At 50.8% G+C, this 12909-nt stretch overlaps 1 pseudogene; it reads left to right on the top strand.

Annotated features, from left to right (window-relative positions):
• Window positions 1-9843: 9843 nt before the first annotated feature.
• LOC108519815 (60S ribosomal protein L7a pseudogene) lies at window positions 9844-12444 on the top strand (annotated as a pseudogene).
• The last annotated feature ends 465 nt before the right edge of the window (window positions 12445-12909 follow it).

The following is a 12909-nucleotide window of genomic DNA, read 5'->3' as shown; positions in this document are numbered from 1 at the left end:
TGGAGGGTGGGAAGAAGGTGATAATGGAAAAACTACCTATCAGGTACTATGCTTATTACCTGGGTAATAAAATGATTTGCACACTAATGCCTCGAGACATGCAATTTCCCTATGTGCCAAATCTGCACATGTACCCCATGAACGTAAAATAAAAGTTGGAAAGAAAAATGAATGATTTTCTTCAAAAGCAGCCTGAGAGAGACTCCTCATCCCTTGCACCATGTAAGGACACAGCTGAAAGTCACTGTCTAGGACCAGGGAGCCTTCATCAGACACCAGATCTGCTGGTGCTGTGACCTTGGACTTCCCAGCCTCCAGAACTTTCAGAAATAACTATTTGTTGCTTGTAAACCACCCAGTCTATGGTAATTTGTTATAGAAGCCTGAATAGAATAAGTCATCTAGAAAGAATTTTCTTGGTCCCAAAGTGAAGAAGGGATTGGAAGTCACGAGATTCACAGAACACTGCATAGAGGTGGAGACTCTGAAACTAGGTGTCTGTGCCACACAGCTGAGTCAGGGAGTTGCACTCTGGGCAGAGGAAGAAGCCTGTGCTGGGGCAAGGAGGCCAGACATTGCCTTGTGTCAGAGGTGGTAGGTATAGGTAGAGAATGAGATTCTGAGCACAAGTGTGAATGAATGGTGAGCTGCTTAGGCCCTGGACAGGCCTTTCTACCCCTTCCGCATCCTAACCTCAGCCAGCACCAGCAGTTGCTCCAGGATGTGTTGAGCACCTACAGAAATGCTGCTCAACTTAAATCCCCACAGTCAAGCCGGCCTATCCCCACTTGCACTGGGGATGCAGCAGTGAATAAACAGACAAAATTCCCTGCCCTCATCAAGCTTCCACGTTAATGGAAAAAGACAGGTAAAGAGCAGAAGGAGGTTAGGGGACGAAGACAGGCAATTAATTTTATAGGCAGTAAATATATACGTAGAGAGAAACACACAAGGTAATGGGGCATTACAAGTTGAGGCAGTTGCAGTTCTAAGTTCTCAGGCTGCTATAACAAAATACCATCTACTGGATGGTTTAAGCAATATTTATTTCTCATCATTCTGGAGACTGGGAAGTCCAAGATCAAGGTGCCAGCGTATTTGGTGTCTGGTGAGGGCCCTTTTCCTAGTTTGCAGATGAATGCTTTCTTGCTGTATCCTCACATGACACAGAGAGAGGGATCTGCTCCTCTCTTCCTCTTCTTGTAAGGGAACTAATCCCATTATGGAGGCTTAACCCTCATGACCTCATCAAAACCTAATCACTTCCCAAAGGCCCACCTCCAAATACTACTACACTGGGCATTAAGGCTTCAACACCTGAATTTTGGGAAAACACAAACATTTAGTCCATAGCAGGTGGTTAGGGAAGGGTTCACTGAGAGAGTAACATGTGAGCACTTGTGAAGTGAGCAAGTTGTCTACGTGGATATATGGGGGAAGCGTTCTTGGTAGAGGGAACCAAGTTCCAAAGCTCTAAGGTGGGGTCATGACTCCCAGTGTCTCCACTAACCAATAAAGAGTTTTATGAAAATTAGAAAAAACAAAACAAAACACCAGCCTGGACTTGCACTTCCAGCCTTGAAGAGGTAATAAGGACTGGAGTCACCCTCCTGCCATAAACTAGACAAAACACTGGAAACAATTGTTTACAGACATTGAACAACAGGCAGTAGCATAAGACAGTGATCCCTGAAGAGAGGTAAGTAAATCAGGTTAGCTCTACAGTTCACCCAGCTTTCTGCCTGGAGGCATCTTAGGTATAGGGAGGGGAAATTCAAATAGAGTCCAGCAGTATTGATGAGTTGATCTTTGAGACAAAGAACAAAGTTCAGGTAGGCTTAGGTGGCTATAAGTTGAGGGCAGAGTACCTGACTGAAGGAAGAAAAACAGCTCCAGAAATCTACATGTGTCCTCTTGAATCGCTGCCATGTGCAAGGCTTCACGGGTGTAGGGTGAAACTCCCTGAGGCCAGGCAAAGAAAGACTGAAGCATTTACTGCCATGTGCAAGGCTTCACGGGTGTAGGGTGAAACTCCCTGAGGCCAGGCAAAGAAAGACTGAAGCATTTTAATTTGAACAATTCCCAGAATTCACACAGGTTAGGAACTATCCCATGAGTAACAGTTTTAACGGCTACTGTGGACCCACTCTAAAAGAGCTTAAAAATAAGCCTTGGCCGGGCACAGTGGCTCACGCCTATAATCCCAGCACTCTGGGAGGCTGAGGCGGGCGGATCACGAGGTCAGGAGATGGAAACCCCGTCTCTACTAAAAAAAATACAAAAAATTAGCCAGGCATGGTGGCGGGCACCTGTAGTCCCAGCTAATCGGGAGGCTGAGGCAGGAGAATGGCGTGAACCCGGGAGGCAGAGCTTGCAGTGAGCTGAGATTGCACCACTGCATTCCAGCCTGGGCGACAGAGCAAGACTCCATCTCAAAATAAAAACAGCCTCAAAATCATCAAAGTAATTAGCAAGTGATTTAACTGCATCCCACTCTTTTAACAGAAGACAATGCAATTCCAGACCATCAACAGTGTAACATTAACAATGTCCAGCATCCAGTCAAATCCTATTCCTAGACAGGCCAAGAAACAAAAAAATGTAGCTCATAACTAGGAGAAAAATCAGTAAATACAAACAGATCCCAAAATAACAGAGATGATGAAACAAGTAAGCAAGAATGCTAAAGGGTTTTTCTATCTATATATTTAAAAGAAATAGACAATCTTTCTTCTAAGCAGAGGCAACCCCAAACCAGGGCTCATGGCTTGGAGAACAGAACAAGGGCTGGGTTTTGTCCTCCACTGACATCCTCTGCCACATGCCCTCATGCCATGAACAACCATAGGTGACAGTCCTGGTGTCCAGTCTGCTCAAGGAACACCAAGGAGGCCCATGTGGCTGGAACAACATTAACAACGGAAAAAGGAGTGGGAAATGAAGGAGAGAGGTAACAGGAAATAGACTGGGTGAGGCCTGTGGGCCACGGTGAGAATATTAGCTTTTACTGTGAGTGACATGGAAGCTATGGGAGGATTTGAGCAAAGGTAATTCATGATTCTTCCAGAGGTTAATGGAGGATGAAGAGGGGGTGGGAGTAGAGGATGGACAACAAAGGAGGAAGCCTCATCAGTTGTCCAAGCACAAGATGCTGAGGCCTGACCAGAGAGAGAGGCTGAAGGGACTGGGGTTAGAAGGGTCTCAGAGTGGTCCCTTGGAAAGAGACTTGGCAGGAAGTGGGACAGATGGGCCATGGGCAGCAGAAGGAGTCAGAGATGGCCCAGTCTCTCACTGCAGCCCGAGGCAGGCAGCGGGCGCTGTGCTAATGCGAACCAGAAGAGAAACACATCTCAGGGTGTGAAGATGATGCAATGGGTTGGATTCTCCTGTGGAGGAATCTAGTGGCCTGAGAAGAAGAGAACATAGTCGGGAGTCTTGGTTGCAGGAGCAGTTGGCGAGATGTCAGCAGAGGGCAGGGGATCAGCTCATCTGGGGAGTGTGTGAGGAGTGAGAGAAAGAGAAGGAAAGGAAGAGAGACCAGACAGACAGACCCTCCCCCAGAGTTAACTGAGCATGCTACAGATGGCTGGATGGACAGGCAGGCAGATGAAATGTCCATGAGAGTGATAGAGAGGGTGGAAGCCAACCCTAGCCATACCTCAGAAAGAGATGAGCCACTTACACGTACACACTGCACACACACACAGCAGGAATGATGCGTGGACAGAGCAAATTCCATAAGGTTCCTCTGGAGAGCCGAAGGAAGTGCAGCTGGGGAGGATGAAGATGGGGTGGGAGAAAGGAGCTCAGAGAGACAGGGATACAAACAGGCAGAGACACAGGGGCAGTACACGGAGGGGACAAACACACTGACTCACGTATGGGAGCTGTCCAGCTCCTGGAAGACGCTCAGTGTCCGAAGTGGGTGGATGAATGGATGGGAGAGCAAGTGGATGCATAGGGGTAAGAAGTCACCAAGCAAATGAGAATCGGAATGAGAAAAAGCTCCAAGTAAAGAGGAACCCACAGATGTGAGTGAGACACACAGACACAATTGTGACACAACCCCACATCTGAGGGAATACGGAAATAGTGGACAGGAGCAATGGGAAAAGGAAGGATTTGAGAGACTCAGAGAGGCAGAGACGGCAGATGTGTGCACACGCAGGACAGAGAACAGGCAGACAGATAAGCAGGGCACACGCAGCCCCTGATGACACACCTGGGGACCTAGAGTGAGACAGGAAAGAGGCATGCACAGAAACTGCTACCACCTCACCAAAAGCGCAGGGACACCCAAGACGCTCATCGGTGTAGCAGGAGGCCAGCTCTACCATGGTGCATCTTGATACTATGTTATTGAGATGCATCCTAAGTTGTGTGTAAGGAGACTTTTAGACTGTTTAATTGGTCTTATGTTTTTTCTGCCTTTAATCACATGGCACAGTGTGCTAGTTCATTTATGTTCAAACAACGGATACACAACTTATATTTGAACAGGTTATCCTCCTTCCTCCCCCTCTTCCTCTTCTCTTTTCCCTCCCTCCCTCCCTCCCTTCCTGTCCTTCCATCCCTTCCTTCCTTCCTTCCTTCCTTCCTTCCTTTTTCCTTCCTATCAATTATCTAACTAGCTAGCTTACTGGTATAATTCACATCAATCCAATAACTGAGGATATATGTGGTAAAATAAGTAAAAAATCAGGATTTTGGATGAGGTTTCAAAGGAGACTTTAGTCCTTCCTTCCTGAAATTTTAATTTTTTTTCAACTTGAAGTTCCTCCAGCTGCAGACATTCCTCAGCCCTCCTCTGTGCTGACGCTCAGAGAGAACTCAGAGGCAGGCTCTCAAGATGCCCATGGTATGGTGGGCAAGATCCCCCCAAACACACACATGTGCCTGGCTGTTCCCAGGGGTGTGATCCTGTGAAGCTATGGGGGCTCTCAGGGGAGAGGCCCTGGGGCTTCATCAGGGAGGGTGAAGTGCCTGAGCCAAGAGAAGCCTTGCTGTGTGCCAGGCAGACCAGGTGAGAGGCGTTTCTGCCAAGGGCAGACTGAGCAAAGGCCAGGAGGTGGGGAGAGGCTGTCTTTCTGCACTGCAAGAGCTTCCTTGTGTCTGGAGACAGGGCAGAAGGAGAAGTCACCAAGAGTGTGAGGGTGTGGCCTGATCCAGAGCTTTGAAGCAAGACCAATTAGCTTGAAGTTTATCAGGAGGGTGGGGAGGTGGGGAAGCTGGCTTATTGGGGTTAGGCCAGCGAAGGGTGAGCTGCCAGGTGGGAGATTTAGCAAGGTGGCTTGGGTAGCCTCTCCAAGTGTAGACAGGAAGGGGCAAGGCTGGAGATGGGACACCGGGAGGCCCTGGGAGCTGACACCCAGATAGGATGGTGGTGTGCTGGAGGCACAGCCCTATGGTGGAACTGGATGTGGTCAGAAGGAGTCAAGAAAGTACCTGAGACTTGGTCTACTTGTGTTGAGGATGGGGAACTGGGCAGGTGAGGAGGTTGGAGAAAAGAAGAGCAGTGTGGGAAGGGCAGGGAAGTGTCTAGTCCTGTGCTCAGGTACATGGATGTGCAAGTCCCAGTTCAGGAGAGAGCTCTATGCCCAAGAAGGACAATGGGTGGCCACAGATATCCTGGGGGTGGAGGAAGCTGTCCTTGGGGAATGGGCAGGGCAGGAAGGGGTGGAGGACTGAGCCCTGGGAAGCATCAGTACTGAGAGGTGGATGGAGGAGAGAAACTGCCCAAGGGGTGGGAGAAAAGCCAGGAGCACCCAGTGTTCTGAAGGAGGAGAGAGTGGCCTCCCAAGCAAGGATGGGCACCCCAATCAGGACCCCAATGGGCCAGGAGAAATGAGGAAGCAAAAGGGACCATGGGCTTTAGCAAGAAGGAGGTCTAGGGAGAGCTCTTTTGAGAACCATGGTGGGCCCAAAGTGGCTGGGGTCCCTTGCCAAGGATGGGGTATGCGTGGACTGGGAATGGAAGCAAGTAAAGCCAAGGGTTCCTTTCCCAGAGTTTCTGCGGATGGACACAGACAGAAGATGGAGCATGGCAGGAACAGGTCACCAGAACACAACTCTCGTGCTGGAAGGCAGACTCAGGAGGGAAGAGGATGGCTGTCACCAGGGCAACCATGCTGGCCATGGGATGTAAGGAGCAAAGGAGGAGATGGGAGATTTGGGAGGAAGAGTCGGCACAAGTTTAAAGGAAGGAGGTGAGGAGAAGGGGAAGCCTGGATTTCTGTCTCTGGAGATGGAGGATGAGAGCATGAGATGAAGCCTGGAGAGGAGGGAGGTTGGTTGGAGCTTGGGGAGTCTATGATGCTGGGAGTATGACTGAGTGGGGCTGAGGACAGGACAGTGAGTAGACAGGTCTGGAACAGGGGAGATGAGCACAGAAATGCAGAGGAGCTTGTGTGCGGGGACCTCTGAAGACCTGGGGTGGATAATGTGGCCCAGAAGCCCATGGAAGGAGAAGGGCAGAGGGGTGAGGACACAACCCTGGGGAGCACAGATAGTAGAGATCAGGAGGAAAGAGAAGGATCTGAGGAAGTGGCCAAGACAGAGCACACACGTGCACATATGCACATGCAGGAGCACACACACGGTGATTCTTGGAGACTTCCAAAGTCCCTATCACCCCACTTTCCCATGGGTGGTAACTGGTCCTCTTTCCCCCTGGACTCCATAGAACACAACCTGGGGTTTTGGAGCCTTTGTCTTCAACAGAGCACTCAGGTGCTCAATGTATGTCAGGTGGTGGGAGGGAGGGAGGGATGGGTGGATGGATGGATGGATGAGAGAGTAGGTGGATGAATGGGTGGGTGGACATATATATGGATGGGTGGATGGATAGGTGGGTGAATGGGTGGATGGCTGAATGAATGGATGAATGAATAGATGGATGGAGAAATGGGTGGATGGATAGAGGCATGTATGGATGGGTGGGTAGATGTATGTATGGGTGGATGAATGGATGGATGGATGGATGGATGGATGGATGGATGGATGAATGGATGAATGGATGGACAAAGGAAGACAATTATCCTTTCATCTTCACACGATGCCGCAGCAGAGACTGAGAGAGTGGGGGCCTTTAGCAGCCCCTCAGAGAAAGAGTTGGCAGGGAGGGGGAACAGATGGGCCGTGGGTGGCTCAATAGGAGTAGTCAGAGACGATGCAGGGCTCCTGGCTGTAGCACCACACCGAGGAAGGCAGTGACATTCAGTGTTAATGAGAACAGGAAAGGGGCCAGTTTGTAGTGTAGAGATGATTAGATGAGTTTGAGGTACCTCTGGAGGGGCCCAGTCAACACTGGCTCCAAATCTGTGGCATGCAACAGAGAATGGAGGTGGGGTAATTTTCAGATGCAGGAGGAGACTGGGGGGTATCATTACAGAGACCTCTATGCCCAAGGTGCATAGGGGGCACCTCTTATTGCAGAGGACGCGTGCAGCGCAAGACGAGGGAAAGAAGAGGACAGGAGAGGACAGATGGACAAACCTTGGTCCAGAGCTCACCAGGCACGTTGTGGATAGATGGAGTTCATGAGAGTGACAGGGAGGGTGGGACCCAGCCCTGACCATGCCTTAGAGAGAAGTGCCTCACACACATGTGCACCTGTGCCCACACACAAAGAGTAAAACTCTCCAAGCCCCAGAGAGAGAGAGAGGGAGCTGACGGGGAAAGTGGCAGGCACACACACGCACGAGCATGTGCGCACACATGCACAGAGCAGCAATGACGCACAAACTTGAAGCAAAATCCAATAAGCCTCCTCTGGAGAGCGGGAGGGAGTGAGGCTGAGCGAGATGCAGGAAGAGGCAGTGTTGGCGGGGCACATCAATAATAAAGTTAAAAAATGAAATGAAGAGGGGGCGGCAGGACCCTCGGGGAGCGGAGAGGCAGGCAGATGCAGAGATGCCTGCACACAGAAGAGGAGGGAAAGACGGGGGAGGACAAGCCTGATAAAGGGCCTAAGTAGAGGGGTGCACAGCGGAACCCACACCTCCACACAGAGGCAGCCACAAATCGTGACCCTTGGGGCAAGGGCCAAATCTGGAGAGGAGGAGAATAAACGAGGGAGAGGATGAGGAAGGATGAAGGAAGGAAGGAGAGAGACAGACTCCCAGAGACCCGAAAAGGCAGCACGTTCCACGGATAGACAGAAAAGAACCCACGTACTGTAGATGAATCCTGAGGACCACCTCCCCACCAAAATCCAGGAGAGGGCAAGGCAGAAGGGGAGTCCATGATAGCTAAGGTTGTGGCGACCTTATCGTCATGTTGAAAAGGAGAAAACATCCATGTCCACCCACAGGACAGCTGGTCACCCACAGTGCAGCTCTATCCCGAAAGATCCAGATCTGTGAAAAGGTGCGTTCTGGGGTACGCTGCACACTGGCCCTCTGGGGAGAACGTTCCCCAAGGGTTTCTTGTCCCGATTCTGTGGTGTAAATACTACCACCATGGCCAATTTCAGGCTACCATCATGCCACTGCTGAGCAGGACGAGGAAGAGGTGCCCACCTCGGCTCTTGCACACCAGTGATGGTGCACCCACATGTTCGTGGAAAGAACTCGAAGACTCATCACTGGGCAGACAAAGCTATTGGCAAAACTTACACAGGGTAAATGGTATTTATATTTTAAACAACATCCCACCACCACCAAATGCAGCTCTATTTTATTTAGATGAGAGGACTCATATAGGCTGTGTGGACAGGGTCACACAGAACTGGCCACAGAGGTTCCCCTTTTTGGGGGAGTTGGAGGTGGGATGCGGGAGGGAGAGAAAAGAGACTTCAGCCTTTTGTCATGCTTTAATTTTGTGAAAGCATAAAAAAATTTAAAAATTTTGTGCAAAGATAATTTCTTCATGTACCACACATAATTAAAAACTAATTTTTTAATTAGAAGAGGAAGAAAATGGAAGGAAAGAAAGGGAGCATGAGAGTGAAGAGGAGGCAGCTCTCTCCTCAGTCCATCTGTCCTCAGTTCGTCTGTTCCTCCCACCTCTGCCATAGTCACAGCCATTCAGCAAAGATAAATCAGATGCAGGTCCTGCCCTCAAGGTGCTCACAGCCTGGTGGGGAAAGTTGCCCAACACACATATATCTGGGTGCTCCAGACACAGAATCCTCACCCAATAAGTCAGGGGCCCCCAGGAAGAGCTTGGCAAGGACTCTTTTAAGGAGGACATGGGGCTTCCCAGGGCCTCCCATGACCCTGCTCAGCAGAGCTGCAGGATGAGAGGGGAGATGCTGGACGGGGTCAGCAAGAGGACGGTCAACCAGGCTCTAGGGGAGGCTGCCTGGGGGGCAGAGCACAGGGAAAGGGAGGCTGGGGCCTTGGGGACATGGATAGAGAGGACTGATGGACGCCCAGCAGGCTGCAGAGGAAACAGGAGAGGGGAGGCCCCAGAGGTAGAATCGAGGAAAGAAAGGGGGTGAGAAGCCAGGAGAGACTCCCAGCATCAGAGGCCATCAATGGAGAGAAAATGAGCTGTGGGGTTTGGAGGCCTCATTTCTCCCCACTGGCAGGTACAGAGCAGCTGCAGGGGTGAGCAGGATGGGAGGGAGGGAGTGGCAAGTTCCCACCCGGCTGGTCTGAGATGAAAGAAGGCATAGGAGGAAGAAGGGAACAGGTCAAGGGAGAAGGAAGGACTCCTGGGTGGGAGTGGGATGAGCTTGCCCACCTACTGAGACAGCCCAGGGGAGGGCGTAGGGCAGGGGACAGCTGTTGCCAGGGCAACGGCACTGTCTGGGAGCACAGAGGATCAGAGGAGAAGATGGGAGAGGGCCCTTAGAGGAGGAAGTGGCCCTGGGCTGGAAGTGGGAGGCAGGCAGAGGGCATGGGGCCTGCCTGTTTTCAGTACTGGATTTGGGAAAATGGGGGAAACACAGGGCCTGTGGAGGACTTGGTGAGTCGATGCTTCTGGCAGGGTCTTCGGTAGGGTGCATGGTTGAATGCATGCTGCTTCAGCAGAGGGATCTAGTGGGGGCCCAGAGATGTGGGCATGTGGGCATCTTGGCCTTTCACGCACCACACACACTGTAAGGCACAGTGACACAAACACATGGGCTGCAGCTATCACCCCATATTTTCATTGCAGATTATGAGTCTGCTTCCTCATGGACACAGATCCACCAGGATGTCTCCTGGGCTCTGGGAGCTGTGTGTTTTGTTCAGCAGAACATCCAGTAGGTGTTCAGTGTATGCTTGTTGGATGGATGGATGGATGGATGGATGGATGGATGGATGGATGGGTGATGGATGGACAGATGATGGATGGGTAAATGGATGGGTGGATGATTGATGGGTGGGTAGATGAATGGGTGGATAGATGAATAGATGGGTAGATGGATAAGTAAAAAATGGATGGGAGGAAGGAAGGATGGAAAGAAAGGAGGGAAGGAGGAAGGAAGGAAGGAAGGAAGGAAGGAAGGAAGGAAGGAAGGAAGGAAGGAAGGAAGGAAGGAAGGAAGGCAGAAAGAAAGAAAGATGGATGCATGGGTGGATGAATGGCCTATGGTCCAGGCATGAGATGCTAAGGCCTGCTGTGGCCAGGGCTGAGGAGTTGGGCTAGGGTCTTGAACAGCCCCTTGGAGGGAGATTCAGCAGCAGGAAGGGGAGACAGATGTGCCATGGGTGACAGGAGAGGGAGGTGTCAGAGATAACTCCTGGCAGCTGAGATAACTCCTGGCAGGTGGTGATGCTCAGTGCTGAGACTAGGAAGTATGTGGCTGGCCCTGGGAGGTGACAGGTTGGAATGTAAAGATGACTTGGGGGTGAGAAGCTCTGGGTCCATATTGGTTCCAAGTCTGATTCTGCATTTCAGGGCAGAGTTCAGATAGCAAGTTAGGGATAGGGGTGTCAGCCAGAAGAGTGGGACCAGAACAAGGAGTGGGGCCTGACCTTGGAGGGCAGGAGGAGGAGGTGGAGTCGAGAAGGAGAGGAGAGGACATAACAGATCACAGCCTGCAGCTCAGCTTGCAGAGGAATGGGGGCAGGCTGGGCTGGGGTGTTTGCAGCTAGCTTGTCTATAATAGTGATCATGGGGAAGCAGACGCATGCCCATCCACTGAGTGGCATCAACCACCATGCACCTGGCCTCTGCACTACCACGCAGCAGAGCGTCTGAGACCTGGAAGCCATCTGTGACCCGCTGTTGTGTAGAGAAGCCCACCACAGAGCAGGCGTGCCTGGTTCAATATGACTCTCATTTAACGTCAAAGCCAAAGCCAGCACCACCCACAGGACTTGCCTTTTTTCATGAGAAAATAACATATACAGAGAGTGGAATGATCCTCCCAAATCAATACTGTGATTACTTCGGGGGAGCAGTATTTGTACCCTGGGCTAGATGGGATGGAAAGTGGACAGGAACACCAGTCTTATGTACAATGCTTTGATTTTTATTTTTTACAAAGACAGTGGGTCCATGAATGACTTGTGTAATTAAAAATTAATTTTACAGCCAGTTGCTGTGGCTCATGCGCCTGTGGTCCCAGCACTTTGGGAGGCTGAGGCAGGAGGATCGCTTGAGGGCCAGGAGTTCAAGACCAGCCTGGACAACATAGCACGACTTCGTCTCTACAAAAAGGTTTTTAAAAATCAGCTGGGTGTACTCTCTCCTCCTGCCACCCAATACGCCGAAAAGAAAGAAGGCCAAGGGGATGAAGGTGGCTCCGGCCCCTGCTGTCGTGAAGAAGCAGGAAGCCAAGAAAGTGGTGAATCCCCTGTTTGAGAAAAGGCCTAAGAATTTTGGCATCGGACAGGACATACAGCCCAAAAGAGACCTCACCCGCTTTGTGAAATGGCCCCACTCTATCAGGTTGCAGCGGCAGAGAGCCTTCCTCTATAAGCCGCTGAAAGTGCCTCTTGCAATAAACCAGCTCATCCAGGCCCTGGACCGCCAGACAGCTACTCAGCTGCTTAAGCTGGCCCACAAGTACAGGCCAGAGACGAAGCAAGAGAAGAAGCAGAGGCTGTTGGCCTGGGCCAAGAAGAAAGCTGCTGGCAAAGGGGACGTCCCCACTAAGAGACCACCTGTCCTTCGAGCAGGAGTTGACACCCTGTCACCACTTTGGTGGAGACCACGAAAGCTCAGCTGGTGGTGACTGCACACAACATGGATCCCATCAAGCTGGTTGTCTTCTTGCCTGCCCTGTGTCATAACATGGGGGTCCCTTACTGCATTATCAAGGGGAAGGCAAGACTGGGGTGTCCAGTCCACAGGAAGACCTGTGCCACTGTCGCCTTCACACAGGTGAACTCGGAAGACAAAAGCGCTTTGGCTAAACTGGTAGAAGCTATCCGGACTAATGATAATGACAGATACAACGAGATCCACTGTCACTGGGGAGGCAATGTCCTGGGTCCCAAGTCTGTGGCTCGCATCGCCAAGTTCAAAAAGGCAAAGGCTAAAGAACTTGCCACTAAACTGGGTTAAATATACACTGTTGAGTTTTCTGTACATAAAAATAATTACAATAATAGAAACTTTGCTTCAAAAAAAATTAGCTGGGCGTAGTGGCACACACCTGTAGTCCTAGTTACTCAGGAGGCTGAAGTGGGAGGATTGCTTGAGCCCAGGAGTTAGAGGCTGCGGTGAGCTATGATTGTGCCACTGTTCTCCAGCCTGGGCAACACAGCAAGACCCTGTCTCAAAAGAAAATTAATGTTATAAAGGGTAAGAGGAGAGGCGGCAAAGGAGGAAGAGAAGAGACTAGTAGAAAGACAAGCCTTCCATTTGTCCATCCTCCTCTCCAACCTGAGACCCAAAAGGAAGCCAGGTGCAGGTCCTCTTCCCAGGAACCTCCATGTCTGAGTGAAGAGAAAGATGCCCTGATACTCATGCCCAGGGGCTCCTGGAGGACAGGAGTCAGCCAGCAAAGGCCTCTGTGGGGAGGACCCA

Source organism: Rhinopithecus bieti, unplaced genomic scaffold, assembly GCF_001698545.2.
Source record: "Rhinopithecus bieti isolate Rb0 unplaced genomic scaffold, ASM169854v2 scaffold_38981, whole genome shotgun sequence".
NCBI classification, from domain to species: Eukaryota; Metazoa; Chordata; class Mammalia; order Primates; family Cercopithecidae; genus Rhinopithecus; species Rhinopithecus bieti.
This window is presented reverse-complemented; position numbering and strand designations above follow the sequence as displayed.